Genomic DNA, 26,157 nt, shown 5'->3' on the forward strand with positions numbered 1-26,157 from the left:
TGTTAGATTTGGAAGGATTTGACAATTTATTTGGTTGGCACACATATTTATGGTATGACAAGATAACGGCCCATAAAGGTTTTAAAAATCATGTAATTAGAAAATCTTTATATAATGTTTGGATAAGATATCAAGATCTCTTAGAAAGAAAAACACCCAGGTGGCTTTCACCAATGGAAGCAAAGGCCCAGAAAAAGTTAAATATGGAGAGTAAATGGTTGAAATATGCTGATTTATTGTTGGAAGATAACGAAGGATTTAAATTAAGATCATTTGACCAAATTAAAGATAAATTAAATGGTTGGTTACAACATTATCAAATTAATGAAGTGTATGAGATTGATAAGAAAAATGGTTTTGCAACAGAAAAATCCAAATTGGAAACGGAGTTGTTAGATACCAATGTAAAAAAATCTTTCTAAAATGTATAACTTATTGTTGGAATGGCATACAAAGAATGAACAAGTTAAATCTGTGATGATTGACTGGGCAAGAGATGTTGGACACAATATAATGTTGGAAGATTGGGAAAGGCTTTGGAAGAAAGGGGTTAAGTTTACTGCATGTACTGTACTAAAAGAAAATATCATGAAATTGCTGTATAGATGGTATTTAACCCCAGTGAAACTAGCAAAGATGTACCATACTAATGATAACAAATGTTGGAAATGTAAAGAAAAATAAGGTACCTTTTACCATATGTGGTGGACGTGTCCTAAGGAGAAAGACTTCTGGGGGGGAAATTATAATGAACTGAGAAAAATGTTGAAAAATACATTTATTAAGAAACCAGAAGCCTTTCTCCTTGGAATAATAGGATTAGAACTGCCCGAAAAAGATGTTAGGCTGTTTTTGTATGCCACCACAGGGGCAAGACTTTTATTGGCCCAAAATTGGAAATCGCAAGAAATACCAACAATAGATGAATGGCAAATGAAGATGTTGGACTTTTTGGAGCTGGCTGACCTGACTGGAAGAATCCAGGACCAGAAAGAAGAGGAGGCACAAGAAGATTGGAAGAAATTTAAAGAATATCTAGCTAAATATTGTAATATAAGATAATTAGAAGTCACTTGAAAGTAATAAATAGGCTTAGGACTAGATTAAGAATGTGTTGTATAACATTAAGGATTATAATACTATTAAAAGAGAGGAGTAAATGGTAGGAGTCGATTTCAATAGAAATATGATTTTGGAGAACTGTTACAAGGTGATACAATGAAATTCAGTTAAGGGGGACTCAAGGAAGTCAATAAACAATTTAAGGTAATTTGGATTTTGGAAGAAATAACTCTTTTTTGTTTTCCTTTTGTACTGTAATGTTTTTTCATTTGTTGTGTTTTATAATGTCTTGTTTTCTTATAAAATCAGAAAAGCAATAAAAAAATTTGAAGAAAAAAAAGATCTGTACAAGAACTGATTACTTCAGTGGGCAAATAACAATATGGGTGGGGAGCATTCAGGTTATATAATTAAACCCCCTCCCCTGGACCACCACCAGCATCCTGATCTGTAGGGGGGGGGCGTGTTGCAGCTGCATTTTTTAAAAAGGAAGATCCAATTACAGGCCCAACTAGACAAAACAAAAGAGATCCCTGACTAGATCTCCCCTATGTGAATGCTTCTATCTGCTGAGAAAGGGGGATTCATAGTTTGACCAGAGCTGGAGCAGGGAGCACAGCAGATCCCACGGCTGCGCACCAATTATGGTGAATCACCTCCTCTGTATACGTCTACACTCAAACACCATGGGTTATTTTATATATTTTTGTGTGTGAGAGGGTAAACTTGGAGACTCAGGCAGAAGTTGAGCAAACAATAAAGTTTTATTTTACAGAACAAAGTTGGAAAAATGTTATGGAAATTACGGGGGGGGGCACATCTTTAAAGTTGTTAAATGTTACAAATATTATGCATAAATGTATCCTTTTGACTTGACAGCTCAGTGAAGTTACCTAGCTTTAACAATCATATAAAATCAACTCCTTTGCCAGTTTCCTCCATTCCAAAGCTATTTTCCTCTTGAAAAAGGACTCCAGGAAGTTCCCAGAGGTGACAATTGCTGAGCTGATTGTTGGCCAAGGAAAGCCTAATCATAGAATAGAATCATAGAATCATAGAATCATAGAGTTGGAAGAGACCACAAGGGCCATCGAGTCCAACCCCCTGCCAAGCAGGAAACACCATCAGAGCACTCCTGACATATGGTTGTCAAGCCTCTGCTTAAAGACCTCCAAAGAAGGAGACTCCACCACACTCCTTGGCAGCAAATTCCACTGTCGAACAGCTCTTACTGTCAGGAAGTTCTTCCTAATGTTTAGGTGGAATCTTCTTTCTTGTAGTTTGGATCCATTGCTCCGTGTCCGCTTCTCTGGAGCAGCAGAAAACAACCTAATCCCATCACCAGATTTGCCAAGGGATCCAAACATACCTGGGTCTTGCCCTGCCATGTCTGCTTATGCTAATCTTGTACCAAGGACTTGTCTGGACATGTCTGCCAGGGTTAAACTAGTGTAACCCCTGTCTCTCCTCCCCTTTTGTGACATGTCAGTGATGTAGCAATGATGTAGCAATGATGCTGTACGAACTGTATTCTGGGATATGGTGGGAAAGTTTTAAAAGTCCTTGTCACCCTATCCTCGCCATTCCCCAGGACACATATCACATCCCCAGGACACGTGTCACACCCCTGGGACGCGCGCCAGCCACGCCCCCACCTGCTCTCCACCCCCACTGCTCTTCGCCACTGCTCAGCTGGATGCCATATGAACCTAGAAGGAGATCAGCAGGCCAGGGAGGCTAGTTTGTGGGTGAGTTTTGGTTATGCCAAGAGCTAAAAGGATACAGAGGCACTGAACCTTCTCTGTGAGCTGAATCCCCAAGCTATGGTCTGCGATGGCGCCTTCTCTCAAAACCTAATGGGGAATCAAGATCCGTTGGGGTGTTAATGCTTTGAGCTCTTACATCATATGCTCCGAATGTATGTCTGTATAAGTAAAACCATATATGTATCCCAAAGACACCACAGTCTCTGCTGACCTTAACTCCAAGGCAGCTGAACCCTGAGTAAGCGTTGGAAATCCTGAAATCTCTCACCGCTCAGAAATTGGTGTGTGTGCAGCTATAGCTACAGATATAGTTGCAAGTTGCAAGTTCTGAAAATGTTTTGCAGAACTGTTTTCTGTTCTTGCTTTGGATAGAGACAGTTTTGCAATTAGTAGTTAACAGTTGTGTTTCTGAGAACTACTTTCTCAACTTTTTTGAGTTTCACAATTTTGCATCACAGTAGACAAAACTGGGCTAGATGGACTGATGGCATGATTCAGTACACAATAGCTATTTACAATTTCCTCAAACTAAGCTTTGGGGAAGTTGGCTTGAGTTTTGGGTACCAGTGTGGGTGAAGCTTCACCTCTCCAGATGCTTTGTCTCTCAAGGAAAAAAGCCACTGGGGGTGATTTTGAGGGGACAAAATGACTGGAAAGGAAAGCGTCAAGCCATCTCTTCCCTATCCCCAAACTACCTTCACTCTGTCTGAAGCCATTCACAGCTGCCATGTGTAACATAAAAAGAGCCCACAGGAATGCAAAATATGTTGGGAAATAACTGGGGAATACCAATTAATCCTGAAGTCCCACTACAAAGGAAAAATGGCTGACTGCCTGAATTTAAAAAAAAAAGTATGCAGGGCTTGACTCGCTCTTTAGCCAAAACAACCCCCAAGCAGAGTTTAAAACATATTTATGACATGTTTGCAAAGAATGAGAAATATGAATTGTGCCAGTATTAAGCATTTATAGTTCTCCCCTGCCTTTAACCCTCAGACTGAATAGACCACAACTTTAGTAAGTTTAAATGCTTTACTTACAATAATCACAGGTCTCACTCATCATTCAACACCACAGCAGCAGCAACACAGGCAAGGGACAAAAGTTAGCCTCAAACACGTGGTCTGAGTCTGGAGCCCCAGCTCAGTTTAGCAGCTGGATAGCTCAGCTGGTTAGCGGTTGCAGGTTTGATTCCCGTAAGGGACAGCTGCATGTTCCTGCATTGCAGGGGGTTGGACTAGATGATCCTTAGGGTCCCTTCCAAATCTATGATTCTACATGGTTCAAAGGGGAGAGTGAGGAGCAGGAAACAACCCTTATTTCCTCCCTCCCCAAAGGTGAGAGGTCATGACCAGTCTGAGTCTGCTCTTACTGGCAATCATGCACAGCTATGGCTGACTAGATGCACCTCCCACAGAACATGCAAGAAGCTCAATACATTTTGTGGCCTGAGGAAAAGCAGCAAATACTCGTGCTGTCTGCCATAAAGCTTGTGAAGTGGATCTGCCCCACCCAGTCAGCAGGCTGGGGCAGGGGACAGCTGGCTATACTCAGACAACGAAGTTGCCCCACCAGAGGCCCACCAGGGACCGGCTGCTTTTTTGTTTGAGTTTATAACTTTATTCTAAGAAGACTCCCATTGCAGACCTCAAGCAAGCTCTGCATGGGCTTGCCAGGGAAATACTTCTGAGCAAAGTAATTTGACCAGCCTTGGGCACCAGCACGTACCTGAGGGTGTCATTTGCCCCTCCACACCAGACAGCAAAACATCTGGGCCCACCCCTGACAGGACCAGGGGCAGGAAGACCCCTCACCAACAGCTGCAATCCCTGTTCCTTCCCTGCAGAGCTGTGTTTAAAAACAGGAGAGGGCAGAGAGATCAAATGCAAGCCCACATTTTAAAAGAAAGCAAAAAGCAGAGGGTCAACATTAGGAGCATGAACTATTAAAATTTCCATCATTCGCTAATCAGATACAACTTCTTTGCAATGATTCATTTTGGCAAGAGACAACACACATAATCAATTGTTAAAAGTTGTTCTGTGACATCAGCTTATTATCACCATAGCAACAATCAAACTACATGTGTATTTTTGATATGACTCAACTTGTAATTAAGGAAGGGCTCCTGCAAAGCACACAGCAACCCACTTCCTTCTTAACAACTTTATTGTAAAGTAAAAATTCTGTAAGGTAAAAATTTTGTTAACTCAGTCTGTGCTTAAGAAGTTTGTCCTGGGCAGGACTCTGTAGTTGCACGGAGAGGTGGGAGGAGTAAAAGGAAAATATATATATATATATATGCTGAGGGGAATGTGACTGGGTGTTATAAGTACAGGTCACCTTAAGTGTCCGTTGGGTCCATTTCCTATGGATATAAAAGGCTGCATTTGAGAGGAAGCAGCAGAACACCACGGGGGGTCAGCAGGGGTACGACAGACAGCACCATTTCAAAGCCAGTACCATTGGAGTCATGTATGGCATTCTGTGGCTGGGGGGCATCATAACTATATTGCATTATTGGTAAAAGTTCAAGAAATTTGGTTTCACTGTCAAACATTGGTCAAATTAGCTGAAATCAGGGGGCAGAGTCCTTTCCTCAGTATTAGATAGCATGAAGTGCTTCATATATTAGCACCAACTTGAAAACGGTCAATTATCTGGTGGATTACGAAGATGTTTTTAAAACACAAATGTCAAAAATCTACTTTGATGGACTTGAGATATATTTCCCAATGAAAGAACCACAGAAATATATGCACAAAAACAGCTTGTAAAAGTTGCCTGTTGGAAGCATCTGTGAACTCAACCAGCTTTGGAAATTAAGCCATAAGAATCTCAACCAGCTACACATGGATACTCAGCAATTATATTATGAGGGAGCTGACAAGTTACAACCAAGTCACTGCTGCAAATGAAACTGGTATTGTTAAATGGGTTTTATAGAAATTTGTACAGTTTATAGAGTTTTATAGAAATTTGTACAGTTTAACTTTTCTACTGTGGGAACCAAAAACAAACCCCTGTGTTTCAATAAGAACCAATCACAACAATAGAAACACAACACGTAGGTTAAAAGTTAGTGGAGAATATATAATAGAATAATGATATCATTCAAATTATAGGAATAAGCCAATCAAAGTTCATATGTGCAATATAACAGAGTAGTAGAGTGGACCGTCAAGCCGTGTGTTCAAAACAGATGTCTAAGGACAGTCTCACAATAGTCTCTCAAAAGTTTCAACAGAAGACGTCTCAAAAGTTTCAAAAGCACAGTCATACCTCATGTTGCGTCCGCTTCAGGTTACGTGTTTTCGTGTTGTGTCCTACGGCAACCCGGAAGTACCGAAACGGGTTACTTCCAGGTTTCACCGCTCACGCATGCGCAGACATGGCACTTTGGCTTGCGTCGGTTCCATGTTATGGACGGGCCTCCAGAACGGATCCTGTCCATAACACGAGGTTCCACTGTAAAGTCTCTCAATAGTCTTTCAAAAGTTTCAACAGAAGACATCTCAAAAGCCTCAAAAGTACAGTGTCTCTGGAATGATACTACTGTTTTGTAATAGTCTTCACCAGCTGGAAAAAAGATACAAGGCATACAACCATTTTGTTATCATTCATTGGTTGTATGCCTTGTATCTTATTTCCAGCTGATGAAGACTGTTCTCCACTAACTATTAGCCTACGTGTTGTGTTTCCTACTGTGGGAAACATGAAATGCACCAACTAAGGGCATTTTACTGATGGGATTTATATACAGTACCGCCTTTCTGCCAAGATGGTTTACAATTTAAGCACTTAAATGAATATATTATATTAAACGAAGACTGACAGAGTCCTCTCATGCCAGCTGGCCTGGACACCCTTGCTCCTGCCTTCATCCATTAAAATATAGTTTATGTATCTGAGTAAATAGTGTTCATTGTTGTCATATTTACTGATTGTGAGTAGATAGTATAAACAGCACCACTTTGAGTGTAATTCCTCAGATCCATTATCAGCATAGATCTACATTTCTCTGTGTGTAGCTTCTAAGAAGTAAAGACTGGGGCTGGAAAGAATGTAGATTGCTTAGTTTGTTCAGGGGTATGTGGCTTCTAATCTCAGGTAGATTTTGAGTTCAGATTGTCTGAATGTATTGTTCCTGTTATTTAGGCTGCTGTCCCTAAACAATCCCTGGAGAGTAAACTCCATTGAACACAATGAGATTTACTTCTGAGTAAACATTCAGCTAGCTTGTGAAGATTTATTTGTGTGCTATCCAGATGTTCAGTGTGCTCTGAGAAATATGTTGAGTCTATTCAGACTCAAAGCCGCACACTGTACCCATCAAGCAGATGGAGAAGGGGCCAGTGCAGGTTTGAGAGATTCAAGCCGGAGGGTCCTGAGGGGTAGCTGGGGTGGCCTGTTGCAACAAAAATGACAATTGTGCGGCACCTTCAACACTAACAAGTGGATTATTGCAGCATAAGCTTTCATAAATTAAAATGCACTTTGACGCTTCATGAAGTGTTATCTGAAGTTGTCAGGCATATATCTACATGGGGCTGTAAGGGGGAGAATGGTGAGGAGTGACCACAGAAAACAAGAAGAGCCTGCTACATCCTGCCAAAGACTTATCTAATCCAGCCTTGTGGTCTCACAGCAGCCAACCAAATGCCTATGAGAAGTCACCAGGAGGACCTGAGTACAGCAGCGCACTCCCAGAGAGTAACGCCAGATGGAAATGAAAAGCAAAAAATACAGAATTTGACAATTACATAAATGCCCCGAAGCCCCATTAACAAAGCAGAGTGGGTGAAAATGCAAACATCTGGCATTGGTAAGTCAAAGAACATCCCAAGCAACAGCATGTGTTTCTGAGACAACTTCCTGGGCCTGATCCAGTAAATCTTAGTTAGGAATTAGTCAAGAGAAGCATCCTGTAGACAGATCATGGACATGTGCTAAATCCCTGATAACCTGCCAGTGCATAAACACCCTCACTGAGTGCATGTGTCAATAGATGCCAAGAAAGGAGAGAACAGAAAGGCCGAAATGTGGCATAAACAAAAATAGACATATGGCAAGAGGTGGTTATGACAAGCATGTAGGTGTCATATAAAAAGTACCCATTCTGCAAGTCAAAAGACTTTGCCATAAGACTTAGTTATCTATTATTTTACAGCTCTTTAAAACACACACTTTATTTTAACACATTAAAAAAAGCCCACATAGGTTGGTATCCAACTAATTCATTAAATCAGCGCAATGATTTTTTGCTTGTGCAAAAGAACTTCCCAGCACACTCCCTATGTGTGCCCCACACCTTCGCCTAATATGCTCTGGAGGGTAGGGGTGAACCAGAGCAAGTTTTGGAGTGGCAAAGGTGTAAGAAAGGAGAGAAGGTCCATAGCACAAACAGAAATCCTTGTGCTAATGGAACAAGTTAGCTGGACACAGTCTATAGTTTCTTGAAGGCAGAATTTTTCCATGAAAGCAACATAACATTCGTATAAGGATAAGGGAACTTAAAACCCACAACAAAACAGCAATGTTTTTATGGCAGGAAATCACAACTAAATATAAAACTAAATCAGAGTTAGTGATCTATGGCTGAAAGGCAAAGTTCTTGACATTGTTGATCCAGTTAAAACGGTGTTTTCCTTGCATTAATTTCCTAAGAATTCTACCACACAACAAGTTTGTAACCATGAAAATACATGGTCCAAAATTTAAGGTCCAGGTGCATGCAGAGTTGTGAACATTATAACCATAAGCTGTATATTTAAAAGGAAATGACAAATGACCGTTAAAATGAATAATTGAAAATTACAGAAATATGTATGTGTTCACCCACAAATAAGAATTCATGCCGGGGAAAAGTATTGATGCTAGAGCTTAAAGATGACACCACTTGCTAGTTTGCAATAGCTGAAGAGGAAACTCTTTGAGGACATGGTTTGCACAAGCATGACGCAGCAGCTAAAAATAGAGGACAAGGGCCAAACTAGACATGACATGGCAGACCGTGCACAGGATCTCCTTTTTTTTTAAAAAAAATAATCTTTATTGCTTTTAAAACTTACAAGAAAAGAAGAAAGAAGAAAATAGGCGAAAGAAAAAGACAAAATAGAGCAGAGAAGAAGAAAAAAGAGAGAGAAAGAAAAGAAAAAACAATACAAGACAATACAGTAAACAATACAAAACACAACCTTAACACACTAAACTAAACAAAGCAAAAGAACAACAATTTAAAAACATATATCATACCATTTCATTACTCTATCTTTCATTCCCTTATTTCATCGACCTCCTCTCACCTCCCTTTTTGTATTCCACTTCTATTACTTGTTTCAGCAATTCCTTTCCATCTTTCTCTATTTTTATCATTATAAATATCTTAACATATTTTGTACCTTATTTTCCATTAATACTGAAATACTTATTTATACCTAACTCCTTATAACATTTCTGCTAAAGCCATAAAATTTCATTCCAACAATTTTCTAACACTCATTAAATTTACAATATTTCTATATATAAACTTTAAACTTTCCCAATCTTCTACCACCATCTCTTCTCCCTGGTCTCGGATTCTGCCAGTCATTTCCGTCCATTCCATATAGTTCATCAACCTGGAGATCTTCTGTCCGAGGCTCTTAAATCTTTTCCAAGTCCCTTCTGCAGTTTTTCTTCATATTCTTTGATGCTGAGGGTGCTGAAGCGCAGGTCTTGGGGGGGCCCCGACCCAACCATGCCCTCTCGACAGACCAACCAACTCTCCACAGCTAAAACCAGTGTCCATACAATATCTCAAATCATGTTTCAAGGCTCCCCCAGATCCAAAGGCCCCCACCACTCCAATCACCTCCTGACCCAGATTCAGGACCCAAAGGTCAGCAAATCTCTGCATGAAAGAGTCTATCCAACCTTCCTTCTTCAATCCAAACAGGGCTCCAATCTTCAAATTCTGACTTTTTCTATATTGATTCATAAAAGGCCTCCACTTATAGTCCTCAGTTTGCCTCTATAAAACTGGGGCTTCCACTTGTATTATTTTAGGTTTAACAACACCAACATTCTCCTTCGTCTTCTCCCCAGTTTGTCCTGTCAAAGTAGGTTCCTGTGTCAAATCCTGAACAATTTCTGTATTTATGGTCACTTTTTGTTCCAAATTAGTCACTTTTTGTTCCAAGTTCTCAAGTTTGGTATTCATAGCGTCCGTCTTCTTGTGGAGCTGTTCCAACGAATAGCTTATCTTACATAATACAGTCACTAAGGCTCCTTCTGTCAACATTCTTAAAGTCCAAGGTCGATCTCTATTTCACACAGTTCTTATCTTGCAACTAGAAAAACCCCAGCTCCATTCTTGTAACTGTTTCAAAAGCTCCCTCTAGAGAGAAACAGTCTCCACTTGTATCGATCCTTTCAAACACAGTTTAAACTATAAAGATAGTTTCTTTTCCTACTTTTTAAACGCAGATGAGTACAATGGAAACAATATATTTCTCTTATTGCTAGCTGTCAAAAAACATCACTCTTTCTGGCAGCCCGTTCCCAGGTTCGGAGCAGTGGTAATTTGGTTTTTCACTCTCTCCTGCAGGCTCACTAGGTCAAAAATTTCCCCCCTCTTCTCCTGCTTCCAAGGGGTGTTTAATAGTTTTAACCGATGGAGATTTAATCCTTTACAAAAATAAACTTTCCAAGGCTTTAACTTGCAACTTCTTTGCTTCAATCTGTTTACAAAAAAGGAAGGCAGACTTCCTGTTTAGAACCTTCCCGTTTCTATGCCAAATTAATGAATTTAAGGATCTAATTTTCCGTTCTACTCACGGGTAGTTGTTTAAAATCCAATTGTCCACAGAAAAAAGTCAGCGCTCTCCAGCAACAGCAATGCGGCTTCACTCTGTGAAAGAAGCAGTCAATTCGAAGCACCGCACCACTCACCCCACTTCGCTCCGGATCCCCAAATCAGGGTTTCCCCGCGAGTAGGGGAGGCGCAAAGGGTGCCAGCCGAATCCCAAGTTCACAGGCTTCTCCCGCCTGTGATTTCAGTGGGTCTCCGCCTTCGCCATGGCGGTCAGACCCTAATTTCCGCGGAGCAAATTCCTCCCAATCGGAGGAACTCCGCCATTGCCTGGAGGCGCCAACCCGGAAGTCCATGCACAGGATCTCCTACAGGTTTGTTTTTCTAAATGTTAGCAGCAGTCTTGGGGGAGGAGTGATTCAAGTCAGACTCATGTCCTAAAGATATTTTATGCTTTTCTTGAAATACATTATAAAACAGGGAAGCAAAAAAGAACAAAGAACTCCAGATCCTAAAAATATAGATTATTGTAGGCCCAACAATACATATTTTTAGCAATAATTCTCATAATAACAGTATAATTATGTCAATAACAGTATAATTATGTGAATAATTCTCATGTACAAGGAGATACATAGTTCTAGTTACAGGTAGGTAGCCGTGTTGGTTGGTCTGTTGTCTTTGTCCATGGAGTTTTCTTGGCAGGGATACTGGAGTGGCTTGCCGGTGAGAAAGCTAGAGAGTTCCAGAAAGACATCTACTTCTGCTTCATTGACTATGCAAAAGCCACTGACTGTGTCGACCACAGCAAACTATGGCAAGTTCTTAAAGAAATGGGAGTGCCTGATCACCTCATCTGTCTCCTGAGAAATCTCTATGTGGGACAAGAAGCTACAGTTAGAACTGGATATGGAATAACTGATCGGTTCAAAATTGGGAAAGGAGTATGACAAGGCTGTATATTGTCTCCCTGCTTATTTAACGTATATGCAGAATTCATCATGCGAAAGGCTGGGCTGGATGAATCCAAGGCCGGAATTAAGATTGCCGGAAGAAATATCAACAACCTCAGATATGCAGATGACACAACCTTGATGGCAGAAAGTGTGGAGGAATTAAAGAACCTTTTATTGAGGGTGAAAGAGGAGAGCGCAAAATATGGTCTGAAGCTCAACATCAAAAAAACGAAGATCATGGCCACTGGTCCCATCACCTCCTGGCAAATAGAAGGGGAAGAAATGGAGGCAGTGAGAGATTTTGCTTTCTTGGGCTCCATGATCACTGCAGATGGTGACAGCAGTCACGAAATTAAAAGACGCCTGCTTCTTGGGAGAAGAGCAATGACAAACCTAGACAGCATCTTAAAAAGCAGAGACATCACCTTGCCAACAAAAGTCTGTATAGTTAAAGCCATGGTTTTCCCAGTAGTGATGTATGGAAGTGAGAGCTGGACCATAAAAAAGGCTGATCGCCAAAGAATTGATGCTTTTGAATTATGGTGCTGGAGGAGACTCTTGAGAGTCCCATGGACTGCAAGAAGATCAAACGTATCCATTCTTAAGGAAATCAGCCCTGAGTGCTCACTGGAAGGACAGATCGTGAAGCTGAGGCTCCAATACTTTGGCCACCTCATGAGAAGAGAAGACTCCCTGGAAGACCCTGATGTTGGGAAAGATGGAAGGCACAAGGAGAAGGGGACGACAGAGGATGAGATGGTTGGATGGTGTTCTTGAAGCTACCAGCATGAGTTTGATCAAACTGCGGGAGGCAGTGGAGGACAGAAGTGCCTGGCGTGCTCTGGTCCATGGGGTCACGAAGAGTCGGACACGACTAAACGACTAAACAACAACATTCTTTGGCATAGGGTTTAGCCTGTTTGTCCAATATAGAGAGCTGAAGGGCACTGTTGGCATTTGATGGCATACACAATGTTAGAAGATGAGCAATTAAATAGGCCTGAGATGGTATGTTTGATTTGTTGGGGCCAGTAATGGTGTTGTCCTGGTGTATGTGGCAGCAAAGTTGGGAACTGGCTTCCAATATATATAGAATTCTACTTAGCATAGAATCAGCCTCTTCTTAGGGGCTACAATTAGTGTGGGAGAATGATCTGGATCTCCGGATGAGGAAATAAGTACAGGAAGCAATGTGGTCTAAACCCCCACTTGAAACGATTTCTGTAAGAATACAGGAACGCATGCTGAAAACAGTGTTAAGATGACATTGGATTACACTCCGCTTATCGAGGGCGCCGCTAGGGGCGCCTTGGAAGATGGCCGACAATACCATCTCTCCGGCTCACACGAGGTAATTAAGGGGCTGATGATGGGAGTAAATCAGCCTCCCAGGGTCTCTCCAGGGGATGGGGAGACACAGCCTCGTCCAAGGTTGCCAATAAATCACCCCCGAGTTCGAAAGAAGGAGGGGTGGGGGCACTGGACGGAAAGTCCTCGAGTTAGATTCTGGATCTCCCGGACGCTGCTTCTGAGTGCGACCTAGTTGCATTGCTTAAGATAAAATAATTGGATGTAAAAAGTAAATGCACATGTTTTGAGCAAAGGAAAGGGTGCTTTATCTGCTAATCAAATCTACCGCTGAGAAGTTAAGAGTGATGGGATGGATTGAACAGAAGACTACGGCAAAGAATCACAGCTATGTCGGTATGTTGAAACGGAACGGAAGGGAGGGGGAAAACTTCTTCTTTTTCAATATGTTTTACCTAACAACCCCTCCCCTAGAAGAACCGTCACAATGATTTATAGCAAGTGAGACTGGAAAATAAACTGTGTGGAAACAAAGATTAATTAAAGGCTTTGCTTTGTGGAAGATTTGGAAAGGAAACAAAAGGCTTTTTTGGTGACGCAGTCATAAATCGGGATCCGCCATTATGAGACAGACTTTGTTGCGAGATTTACAGTCAAAGGGGGAGGTGAGCCACTGTTCTGCTATCTTGTTTGGATTATATGTCTATTTGGCAATATCCCCCCTGGAAAGACTGATTTATGGAGCAACTGGTCTGGGAAAATTAATGAGCAGACGCTTAGACTTTATTTCATCGGAACTGTCGAAATGGCGCCTGCCGCGCGAATAAGACTTTTGGATCAACGTGTAAGCCCACACAGAAACATAATATTGTTTGCTTCATCTCGCTTGTAGAAACAACTCAGAGGTTATTTAGAAGAAACAAGAAGAAACAATGATAACAACAAGAAGAGTGGAAGCTGGGACTTGTGAAATATTAAAGCAGCAGAAATATGAGATGACTGGACCCTTTCTGAACTTGAAGCATGGGTACCCCCAACAAAAATTTAAAATTCGGCAAAATATTTGGATTTTTATGATATGTATTGGTTTAATTTGGAGTAATTAATGTGATATGATTGGATTGTTAAATGGAAAACTAATAAAAATATTTAAAAAAAAAAAAAAAGGATTACACTGCGCTTATCCAGAAATGGCAACGGTTGCTTTAATTTATGTTGTTGGGGTTGTGGTCACACTAGAACATTGCTTCATATGTGGTGGGATTGCTTCAGTTCAGAGATTCTGGACCCAAATTTTTGACACTATTTCCACCATCACCTCTCAGGTACTGTCTCCAGACCCAGCCCTGGCGCTCCTGTCCTTGGAGCCTGGTACCAACTCACCCATCATGCGCAAATCTCTTGCGTTTATGCTACTTACTGCAGCCAGAATGCCAGTGGCTTCCCATTGGAAATCCAATTCACCACCTTCCTGAGAGGAGTGGCCTGCGAAAGTATGGGATATTGCACTGCCAAAACACCTGGCGCACAAACGGAGAGTCCTTAATAGTTCATCAAAAATAGACTACTTTTATTTGACTTGGTATAAGTTTTTCTCTTGTGCTAACTAGTTTGCACAGCCCAATAAACCCCTTGCTCCATATATAAATATGTTGAGAGGCTTTATCCAGAACTAATTTGACTCACCTTTTTCTTCTTGTATGTGATAAATGTACGTGGCACTGCATTCTCAGTTTTAACCTGGTTTTCCCCTCTCATTTTATTTTTGTTTTTATTTTTTACATTCATTATTCTTACTGCATTTCATATGCACATATCAATAACCATTCTTTATGAAAAATGACCATAATAATAAAGTTTCTTATTCAAAATGAAAAACTCTTTAATATGTGATACTGAAGTATCCTTTTGGTCACAATATAATGCAAAATATGCCAGCTTTTGGAGGTGCATCTTTCGGACTCCAGTGCTCCTGTGAAATTCTGATGCTTCCCTAGCAACTTGCTAGAGCAGCAAACGGATGATATCATTGCTCTTCTGCAGTGCACACTGTTTTTTCATAATATGGATAAGCCAGCCAAAGAAATCGCCTGCACTGCAAACCACTTCTTAAAGTCATACATTGTTTTGATGAACCCAAAATAAGCAGGATGATGTTCTGAATCTCTGTATCCCAGTTTTGCTGTCACTGCACTCAATAGGGCTTAAACAGAGGCTAGGCTCCCCGCTCTACCCGTTTACTCCTGAATGTGAGTTTAGTTTGAAATCCCAGCTTTGGAAGGGAAGCATGCCATCTAACAGGAGAAATGTAGGAAAGGAAAACAAATTTGCAATGCTCAGCTCTGCCTTGATACCAAAAAGAAACAATCCAAGAATCCTTATTCCATTCTGTGAAGCAACTAGGGTTACATTAACAGTTTGTCCTTTAAAAGCATGTTTGCTCAGATTTTTAAGTGTTTGTGTTTTCATATAAACAGGAAACAAAATCCTAAATAGCTCAAATGAAACCAAATCCTATGACTTTTTAAAATTAAAAACAAAATCAATCTCTCTCCTCTCTTTCCCCTATAAGTGTGTGGTTCCTGAGACAAAGTGGGCTGGATAAGTTCAACCTCAGTTCACAGAAGAGAACATTCTGTTCTCTGCACAACAGGCAGGACTGCTGTAAAACAAGATCAACAACATGAGCTCAGCAGCAGCAGAAGCCCCACAATAGAGACGGAGAATTAGTCAGAGGATTGCTCCATCTACATTGGAAACACACAGAGACAGGAGTGCACATGGATGTGAGATCAAGGTCAGTGAATTAGCTGACTTTCTGCCCTAGGAGCTGTATTGTTGTTCTCCACTTGAAAGGGCTTCTCCCCTCCTCCCTCAATTTAATTATAGCTAAGGCAAGCCCAAGGAAACAATTCTCTGCCCAGTCACAATACGCTCACATGTGCTTTGTGCAGAAGGCAGTTAAAGTGCGTCAGTATTTTTTGTGTCACACGTCTCTGAGTGCTGGATTCCACCAAGATTTTTCACTGCCCTATCTTAATCTCATTGATTTCAGTGGGATTGCACAAAATAATTCAACACAGAATTCACCGGGTTAGTGTTTTGGATTAAAATGGACAAGAATCTGTTTCCTTTACAAATGGAGATAAATATTCTACTGTCCCTTCCAAGCCCTCATCTGTGCAATTAAACCTATTAGCTACCGCATCTTAACCTTTATTATTCAGAATGGTCAGTGATTAACTGTTCACACACTTCCAAGACCTTGCCAAAGGTCAGAAGCAATATGAACCTTATTATATGTCTTGCATCTTAAAATCCGTATTTGCAGATGCATTCAGATGCCATGCATGAGCTTATCCCACACTGATGTTGCACATTCAGCACAGCTTTGCAAAGCAGTTGGAAGAATGGTCTCTCGAAGGTGGTGTGCACATAATCCATCCTATGTATTTATTCTTAAAAGGCCTAGGGCTGCTCCAAGACACTATGCTGCTTGCAGCAAGGGGCAAGATAGAAAAAAACCCTCCCCAAATTCCACATACAGAAACTGAGTGCACTGACAGATGAATCTTACTTCAATGCTGTTGACACGACAGGGTCCTCTACTAGGGTCCTCCACTGCACCTGAGAGCAGCAGACTAGCATAGGGAGCATAGGATAGCCCAGGTGGCCCCTCTTGCCACTCCCTGCCACTCAGCATCCACCACCTGAAGCTGCCTCGCTCTGCCTGAATGGTAGGGCTGGCCTTGAACAGAGGCAGTTCTAAAAGCTGCTGCTTCTGTTACACAATACTGTAACTGCATCCTAGTCAGTTCCATATAGCAAGCAGAGAGATAATCAAAGACCAGGGCTTGGGCTGGGAGAGGCGATTGGCTGCATAGGCACATCGTATCCTGTGACTGGCCTGGCCACAGTATAAAGTAGGTATTTTAGATGTTCAAAAACCACTAGTGTGTAATAATCATTTTTGAAAATTTACAGAATGCATTGACATTTCCTGCCAGGAATTCGTGAGGCAGCTCTTACAATGTGTTTCCTTTAAAAAATAAAATGGGAGTGTTGGAAGTTAGGTGAAACAAGGGAAGTTGTCATCCTCCCTTGTGACCTTTCCATGCAAATTGTAACAAATCTCTACCCCAGCAGGCACCAGATTTAGCATGAAGCTCTGACAGCCTTCTTCCTCACAAACTAACCAATCTTTTCTGTCTTTGCATGCCTTGCAAATCTGGGTGCAAGGGCTATAGAAGGCAAACATTCCAAGCTATGAAGAGGAGTGAGGGAAGAAATCCTGTGTAACAAGAATTGGAAGCGGCATGCCTTTTTTTCCAAAACTGCAACTTGAGGATGTCACTGTGGTTGTTATCACGAAAGCTCGGAATCCTGTCAATCACAGTCAGGACCAATTTGGACAACAGTGCTCCCCGCAAGGAGCCCTCAGAACACCTAACCCAGCAGGAGGCTAAGGAAAGGCTTATGCATTTTCTCTTCCTCTTATTCCAGGCTGCCTGTGCTTTCTAGCCTCACATCCCTCAACAATAGCAGGCACTGAACAAATAGAGTGCATGACAGGGGCTACAGGAAATGGAGCACAGAGATAGGTGCCATCAGTATAACAACAGCCCCAAATTCCAGGTTCCTCCTGATCTTGTCCAACGGCATCATATACACAGAGATGATATGTAAGAGGTGGTGATCTGACCACTCCTGAAAAAACCAACCCTGGACCCAGGGCTTTGTGACTGTTACTGCCGGCTCGCAAATACCCCATTTCCAGGACATGGGATTGGAAGGGTTGTGGTGCAACAGCTGCAATGAAACCAGTTCTCTGGACCCGTTCCAACAGGGATTCAAGCCTGGTCATGGAAATGAATTGGCCTTGGTCACCCAGATAGATGGCCTTCGTAGAGAGGACAGGAAGAATATGACCCTGCAATTCTTACTTGGTCTTTCAGAGGTTTTTGATACCATTGACCAAGGCAAAGGCACAGCATGGGAGGGGCGAAGGGGACCATTGCCCCAGGCACAGTTTTTCCCAGGGCACGTTTTGCTCCTCACACCACCCCTGCCAGCCCCGCGCTGCTTTGCCAGCGTGGGGCTGCCAGGGCATCAGGAGGATGCAATAGGCATGTGCCCTTCCCATCAGTTGGATTGGGCGGATTGGAAGGGTGCTTGCCTACCCTGCTGACCCTCCTCACATTGCCCTCTGTGCCCCGCCCCGCCCCCAACACAACTGGACAAGCCCACCTCAGACACTGGGAAGATGCGCTTCGCCAGTGGACTAGGGTAGCCTCCCAAACCAACAGTGTAAGACGGGTATTGGGGACACTGTTTTGTAGTGACTAAAGTCCTGTCTCCAGAGTTGGTTTCAAATAATAGTGTTGGGTGGTTATCTCTTGGCCCCCTGGCAGTTGTGCTGTGGGGTCTCTGGGGTAGCATCCTGTCCCTGATGCTGTTGGAGAGAGAGGTTTGGAAGAGAGATTCTTTACTCTCTTATAGCAGAATTAAGCACAATGACAAGTGCTACCAAGCACATTAAAACTTGGTTAGATTTACATCTGCCCTCATCCACCTTTAAACAAACATTCTCCACAAAAATACTTAGGCTAGAATAAATCGCCAGCACCTAGTATTGCAAATAAGTGAAGATTTTACTCATAGAGTTTCAGGAGTTACAGCAGACAAGTCTCCATCTGTTGGCAGTAAAACAAAGATAAAATGATTCCAAATGCTTCAAAAGAAAGGACTTGGTTTCCTTGCAAAAAAGATCATGCAATCTTTGGGTTAGCAAAATCAGGCTATGAAAATCTATTTTTGGAGAGATCCAGTTCATTTGGCTTTTCCTGCAGATGAGAGTCTTGCTGCAGCTTGTTCTAGGAAGCAGAGAGAAAAGGAAAGGGGGTGGGAAGCAAAGGCTGCTGGGATCCTGTTAAGCTCCACCCGCAGGCAACTTGAGCTCTAGGTTGGATTGCTGCAATGTGCTTTGTGTGGGGCTGCCGTTTGAGGTTGACTTGGAAGCTGCAACTAGGGTAAAGTGGGGAGCTCCATTGCTCACTGGAGCAGAATATCAGCATCCTCTGACCCCACTGCTCCAAGATTTGTATTGGCTGTCAATTAGCTACTGGGCAAGGTTCAAGGGGCTAGTTTTGGTATACAAAGCCCTATACAGCTTGGGACCGGGATACCTAAGGGGCCGCGTCCCCTATAGACAGTCAAACATGGCATTCTGCAGGAAAGGGCATCCTGCATAGACCATCCTACCGAAAGGTCTGTTCTGCATGATGTCAGAATTGGGCTCTTTCCTTTGGAGCGCCTTCCCTTTGCACAACAGACAAGCACCTTCTCTATTATTTTTTTAGCACCTGCTAAGGAAATTACTCTTTCAACAAGCCTTCTAAAATCTTAATCCCAGTTGGTATCTGTCATGGATTTGCATGATTTTATACATGTGTTATTGTTGTTTTAAACTGTTTTTTATTTATAATTTTAATTGTTTGCATATATACAATTGTGTTAACTGTTTTTTTTTATGTATGCAACACTTTTATATATGTGCTTATATTGTAAATCGCTTCAGGATGCCACATGGGAAGCAATTCATAAATGAAATGAAATTTATGAATAATAGAGGAGATTAAGAAAAGAACTTGCAAAATATATCAAGATAGTTGACAAGCGCCATGCTTGAGTACATCCCATCGAGGAAATATCAGTGCTTAAACAGAGGAAGAACCAAGTGGCTTTGACCTGGCAAAATGCAGTCAAACTTGTAACATACTCATTCCTGCGCTACTACCAATCCATCCACACACACCAAATTTGTGGGCGATACTTCTTGAAACTAAGCCCAGACTAGAAGGCTGTGTTTTACACATTAAATGTGCAGTTCTGACTCACCCGTTGCACAGAATTCATGTTCCTTTTCTCAGGGAGGTTCTTCCATTTTTTAGAGACTACACTTTTACAACACTTGTATATTTGTGATAGTGAATGTGGCTTAAAATATGGATGCACAATAGTTCTGGACATCCCTTAGTTCTGGACATTCCTGATTCCTACCACATTGTAAGCTTTGTTAAAGTAATTTTAAACTAAGCTAAGCTTTTCCCATTCCTCCTGCCATTTTGCGAACATTTTGCTGTTGTAACATTCATTATTATTTCTGTTAATTTTTTGAAGGCTGCATATTTCCCCTCTGCAGCACTAGATCATACATCTTTCCTTGCTTTTTTGTTTTTTTAAGTGAGTCAGCTATTCCCTGCAGCAAGTCTGCTTCTCCTTTCCTCTCCATTAGAGGAAAGTCGGAGGACAGCATCCTCCTGGTGCTGGGTTGGAGTTACTGTTAATTCTCTAATCAAATCGCAGCTCAAGTGTCAAGAAAAATATACAAGCAATTCTGTCTGCAAGATCAGTACACACGGAAAATTGTTAAAGTAGGCAGATGACAACTTCGCTAGAAGGAGAAAGCAGCCAGAATTTGCTGGGTATTCACCACACAGAACAGTTCTGACAGATGACACTTCCCCATTGCAATGGCAACGAAGACATTCTTACATTACTGTCAGTGCTGTGGAAAAGCTTTTTAAGATCTCTCGTGCAATTGGTTGGCTTCAATGCAAATTGAGAGCCACCTGCCTGCTAGATGTCCACCTTTCCACTTCACTCCCCTTGGCTCTTCCACTGCAGAGCCCTGGTGCAGTGAAGAATTAAAGCTCTAGGCTTCTTCACATGGCACAAACATTCTAGGGATGAAAATGCCCATCCTGGCATCCAGTAAAAGGTGGTGGGTATGTTTAAGGGTATGTGTCTGATATCAGACAGACGGAGTCAGTGCTAGCAGGAGCTGATCAGGAAGAGCAAACAGTCATTCATGTGCTATGGATTTTGGAGGGAGCATTTACTGAGCCCTTTCATGGGTGCTATAGGAGGCACCGGTGGGAACAGCTCAGAACGCAGGCACCACTCCGGTGACTCCGGCATAGGTAAATGAGCCATTAAAATGTCTGTCCTTTGGCTCTGCCCGTCATTTCACCCTACCAGGTCAGAGTTTGATCTGAGCATGGTCATTATCACTCTTTTGATTCATGTCATGCCTGTGTACCTTGGGCCTGGCATTAGTGTTTGGCATTTCTAGGTATCTGTCAATGTCCATCGCTGAATAGAGTGAAAGGAGTTAGCCTGTTTCTGCTCCCCCACAGAAACCAGCCAGCTCTGCACAGCCCCCAAATGTCTGGAAAAGGCAGTGGGACTAGGACAGTGGGACATTGCTCTTGTTGAAAAATGGGAAATGGTCCCAGAGGCCCCTAAGATGAAGCAGAAACTACTGGGTTGATCTCCCATTTCCTTATTAGAGAAGCACCTAGCAACAGCAGAGGATGACACTTCATACCCACCAACATTTCTCCGATGAAAATAGGGACGTCCCATTCCATGATGACCATTTTACTGTATACCCTAGCCACTCTGGGCAGCTTCCAACATATATAAAAACATTAAACATTAAAAAAAATCCTTCCCTATACAGGATTGCCTTCAGACAGCTTGGGGGGGTTGGATAACTCCATACCCTCCAACATTTCTCCAATGAAAATAGGGACATCCAAAGGAAAAGCAGGATATTCTGGGATCAAATCAGAAACTGGGAGAGCTTCTATAAATCAGGGACATCTAAGGAAAATAGCGACACTTGGAAAGTCTGACACTTTTGCACTCCTTTGGGCCCTTCCAGCATCCAACTCCATATTTCAAAGTGTTAATATCACAATAAGTTAAGCGGTAGCAAAACCAAAAGAAATACATGACATTTGTTTCCTCTTCTGACACTGGGTGCTGCTCTCATTAGGAAATAGGGGACTCCACCACCACCCCAGTGTTATTACAGGAACGATGGAGGTGATCAGAGGGAGTGGAGCCTGAAAGAGTGAGCCTTTCACTTTGCTTCCTTCAGCCCCTTTGTCTAGGAAACTAGAGATTGCCTTGGGAAGCGTACCTGGTGGCTGAGTGACAATGCAGCCTCCTCGCATTTTAATGGGGGATGAGTGAACATAGGTAGGACCCCACTGTATACATTAGAGTTCATTCTAGAAACTTTATATTATTGAAGTTATTCACAGGGTTGCATCAAGTTTTTGCAGCTCATGTGATATAAATGCAAACCACTTTTGTCTGTTCATCACACTTTTCATGTGCAGCCACTGTATTTAAAAATGCCACCTCCTCTTTCCATTATTGACTGTCATCTGCTTCCACTGACTTGGCAAACCCACAGGAAGGCTTTGATCATGTTCAGACGGGGGAGGAGGGAAAGAACCGTATTCTGTTCACCCTTCTTCATGTGAATGGATTATCTTCTGTATGAATACTGTTGCCACATTAGTACCCAAATATTCATAATTAATTTCTGGAAGTATCCATGTTTTGATTTCTGCTTCAAAGGGATTATTTCAAAGCAGTTTTCTTTGCTGCTTTTATCATACCCAAATGATCTACAGCCTGAGTTCTAGAGATGCTCTTATGAAACGAAGGGCTTTCCCCTAACATCAGTGCACTAGGAGAAACACGGCACGATCCAGCCAAGTTAAGCATTAAGCCCGACTAAACTCAGTGAGAGTGCGCGGATCAGTGGCACTTAGAATTGCTTTCCTTTGAATGGACCGTCCCCATAATGAATATGTTCTTTTGTAAACCACCTTGGTTAGTCTCTCTCCCCACCATGCCCCAATATTTACTCAACCTCAGTCTTGGTTTCTGTGTTTCCTTCGTAGGTGTAAAGCTAAAGGAATTTGTCAGGGGGCTGCCAGCTTTCAGAACCAACACACATGGCAAAAACTGCAAGTCTACAATACATGAGAACTGACTTCACAGAGACACTTTGATTTATACTACCCCCCCACACACACAAATTTTCCAGGTTCTAAATTCTAGCAACACTAAAACAATTTATTCTGCTTGCAAAAGATGATTTATTCCAAGTATTGTTGTGGCATTGCATAAAGCATTACACATATGCAGGGCTGGCCCAAGACATTTCGTTGCCTGAGGCAGAGCACCAAATGGCATCCAGCAACCACCCACCCACCGATCAAGTCATGGTGTAAAGGTTCCAAGGCCAGCCAAGTTATTTTGGCACCTGGGTCTGAACATCCCACAAGAACCTCTCCCCCTCCCTGGCAGAAAAACACAACAACAATAAATAAAATAACTCACAATTTTCTACCTTTTCATAGCACCCAAAATCCACAGAAGTTGACTAGACCATGAAGGTTATGCCACAATAAATTTCTTAGTCGTTTTAAAGTAGCACCCATTGTTTTGCTAGAATACATGGTGTTCCCCTAAATCCTTATTGCCCAAGTACTACTAGCTTCTTGTTCTGAAATCCAAATTGTGAACACAGGAACACAGTACTAATTTCAAAGGTTTACCGTATTTTTCGCTCTATAGGACGCACTTTTTCCCCTCCAAAAATGAAGGGGAAATGTGTGTGCGTCCTATGGAGCGAATGCAGGCTTCAGGAAGCTATCCGCAAGCCTTCGGAGCGCGGCGGGCACTCCCGCCACGCTCCGAAGGCTTGTGGATAGCACCCTGCAGCCCGAAGCCCGGGGAGCGCAGCGCCAACTCCCGCTGTGCACCCCGGGCTTCAGACAGCTATCCACAAGCCTTTTCTTTATTCCCCCCCCCCTAAAATCTAGGTACGCCCTATGGTCCGGTGCGCCCTACAGAGCGAAAAATACGGTATTCTCATTTCACTTTTTAATATGTGTACTTTTTAATATGTGTTTCACACAGCCTCTTCTGACTCATGGAGCGGAAGAGCTATGTATAATCAGTGTACCGATGACATCTTGATCCAAAACTCTAAAGGAGCACTCCCACTGGCTTCATATGCACATTATAGGAACATGGGTGGTGCTGTGGTCTAAACCACTGAGCCTCTTGGGCTTGCGAATCAGAAGGTTGGCAGTTCGAATCCATGCGACAGGGTGAGCTACCGCTACTCTGTCCCAGCTCCTGCCAACCTAGCAGTGCGAAAGCACGCCAGTGCAAGTAGATAAACAGATACCGCTGTGGTGGGAAGGTAAATGGTTTTTCCGTGCACTCTGGCTTCCATCATGGTGTTCCATTGTGCCAAAAGCGGTTTAGTTCTACTGGCCACATGTCCTGGAAAGCTGTCTGTGGACAAATGCCAGCTTCCTCAGCTTGAAAAGTGAGCTGAGCGCAGCAACCCCATAGTCGCCTTGGACTTAAACATCCAGGGGTCCTATACCTTTTTACATATTTAACAGCACTGGGGAGAAAACAGGATGATGTGGAACCCCATAGCAAAAGTGCCAGGGGGCTGAGGAACACTCACCCAGCCAATCGACTTCCGGGTTAGCGCCTTCGGCAATGGCGGATTTCCTCTGATCGGGAGGAATCCGCTTCGTGAGAATTAGGGTCTGGACCGCCACGGCGAGGCGGAGACCCACCAAAAACCAGAGGCGGGAGAAGCCTGTGGACGTGGGATTCGGCTGGCACCTTCTGCGCCTCCCCTACTCGCAGGGAAACCTGGTTTCGGGGATCTGTAGCGACGTGGGGTGAATGGCGCGGTGCTTCGAATCGACTGCTCTTTTCACAGAGTGAAGCCGCATTGCTGTTGCTGGAGAGCGCTGACTTTTTCCTGTGAACAATTGGATTTTAAACAACTGCCCGTGAGTAGAACGGAAAATCGGACTATGAAACTTCTTAATTTGGCACTGAAGCGGGAAGGTCTAAACAGGAAGTCCACCTTCCGCTTTTGTAAATAGATTGAAGCAAAGACATTGCAAGCTAGAGTCTGGAAAGTCGTTTGTAAAGGACTAAATTTCCATCAGTTAAAATTACTAAACCCCCCTTGGGAGCAGGAGAAGAGGGGGAAAATCTTAGACTATTTAAACCTGCAGAAGAGAGAGTAAAGAAAGATAAATTTCCATCGTCTTGAACCTGGGAGCGGGGTGTCAGAGACAGACGTTTTGGGGAAGTTCATTGACTGTGGATAAAACATTCTTTTTTTTGACAGATAGTTAAAAAAGAGAAACATTTTGATTCCAATGTTCCCTTTTGCACTTAAAAGGAACAAAATATCTGAAGAAATTTTGTTGCAGGATCTGCTTTTTTAAAAAAAAGACGGATACAAACAGAAATTGTTTCCTCTAGAGGGAGCTTGTGAAACTGTTGCTGGAGTCGATCTGGGGATTTCTACAGTTCTAGAGATTAAGCTCGTGAGACCAGACATTGACCTTGAACAAGAATGTGCCCAGAAGAAGCTTTAGTGCTTGCTTTTTCCAAGACAAGTGCTTTACTGGAACAGTAGATGAGAAGATGGATTTGATGACTGTTGCAGTTGGCAAATTTGGACAAACAGTGAATACTCATATAAAAACCACTCAGGAATTGGTCCAGGAATGTGCCTTGGCAGGGCAAGTTGTGAGGAAGATGGAGGAGGAGGTTGTTGCTGGTGGAAGTGGAGAGAGCTGCGGCCTTGCAGGAACATAGGTTGTTGTTTCTGACGACTGAACCTGGAGAAAGTCAGATTTGGAGAGATGGAGTACTGTTTGGTTTGGAGATGGGAAGTTGGATAGACCCCCCTATGCAGGGATGTTTTGACTTCTCGGATTTGGTTTTGGGTCAGGGGGAGTTTGGAGTTGTGGGGGCCCTTAACCTTGGAGGGACTTTGAAACATGCCTTCAAATATCTTTTGGATGTCAGTGCTGACTATGGAGAATGGGCTGACTTGTTGAGAAGGGATAAAGATATTGTCAAGTTGGAGTCTCCCCGAGAGAAAGGAAGGAAATTAAGAATAAGATCAGCAGAAGATAAAGTAAAGTGCAGGTATAAACATGAAGAAGACCTGCAGAAGGGACATGGAAAAGACTTAAGAGCCTCGGATAAAAGGTCACCAGGTTGATGGACTAAATGGATGGAACAGAAAGGACTGACAAAACCCGAGACCAGGAAGAAGAGACGACGGATGAAGATTGGAAGAAAGTTTTAAAAAATTAATTTAGAAAATCATTGTAAAATTAATGAGTACTAGAAAAATGTTGGAATGAAACTATTTGGCTTTAGTAGAAATGTTAAAAAGAATTATGTATAAATATGTTTTGTGAAAAAGAATTAGGTATAAATAAGATTTAAGTTTTAAGCTTTAGGGTTTTTTATGGTAAGATAAGGTTAAAATAGAATCATAGAATCATAGAGTTGGAAGAGACCACAAGGGCCATCGAGTCCAACCCCCTGCCAAGCAGGAAACACC

At 42.4% G+C, this 26,157-nt stretch overlaps 3 long non-coding RNA genes across 3 annotated transcripts in view; 1 reads left to right on the top strand and 2 right to left on the bottom strand.

Annotated features, from left to right (window-relative positions):
- Positions 1-1,807: 1,807 nt before the first annotated feature.
- LOC308458496 lies at positions 1,808-2,530 on the bottom strand. The gene is made up of 2 exons (XR_013977484.1): positions 2,392-2,530; positions 1,808-2,089 (listed from the first exon to the last, which is right to left on the bottom strand). It is a non-coding gene; the product is annotated as an uncharacterized lncRNA (long non-coding RNA).
- A 144-nt stretch (positions 2,531-2,674) lies between these two features.
- Positions 2,675-26,157, top strand: part of LOC308458412 — a 42,569-nt gene continuing 19,086 nt past the window's right edge. The window contains exons 1-2 of the long non-coding RNA XR_013977377.1: positions 2,675-2,810; positions 15,457-15,681. This is a non-coding gene — a long non-coding RNA (uncharacterized lncRNA). The remainder of the gene's footprint in view (positions 2,811-15,456; positions 15,682-26,157) is intronic.
- Positions 22,823-24,313, bottom strand: LOC308458581. The gene is made up of 2 exons (XR_013977580.1): positions 24,151-24,313; positions 22,823-23,468 (listed from the first exon to the last, which is right to left on the bottom strand). It is a non-coding gene; the product is annotated as an uncharacterized lncRNA (long non-coding RNA).

This window comes from Podarcis pityusensis (assembly GCF_964106645.2).
Source record: "Podarcis pityusensis genome assembly, chromosome: 11".
Classification (NCBI taxonomy): Eukaryota; Metazoa; Chordata; class Lepidosauria; order Squamata; family Lacertidae; genus Podarcis; species Podarcis pityusensis.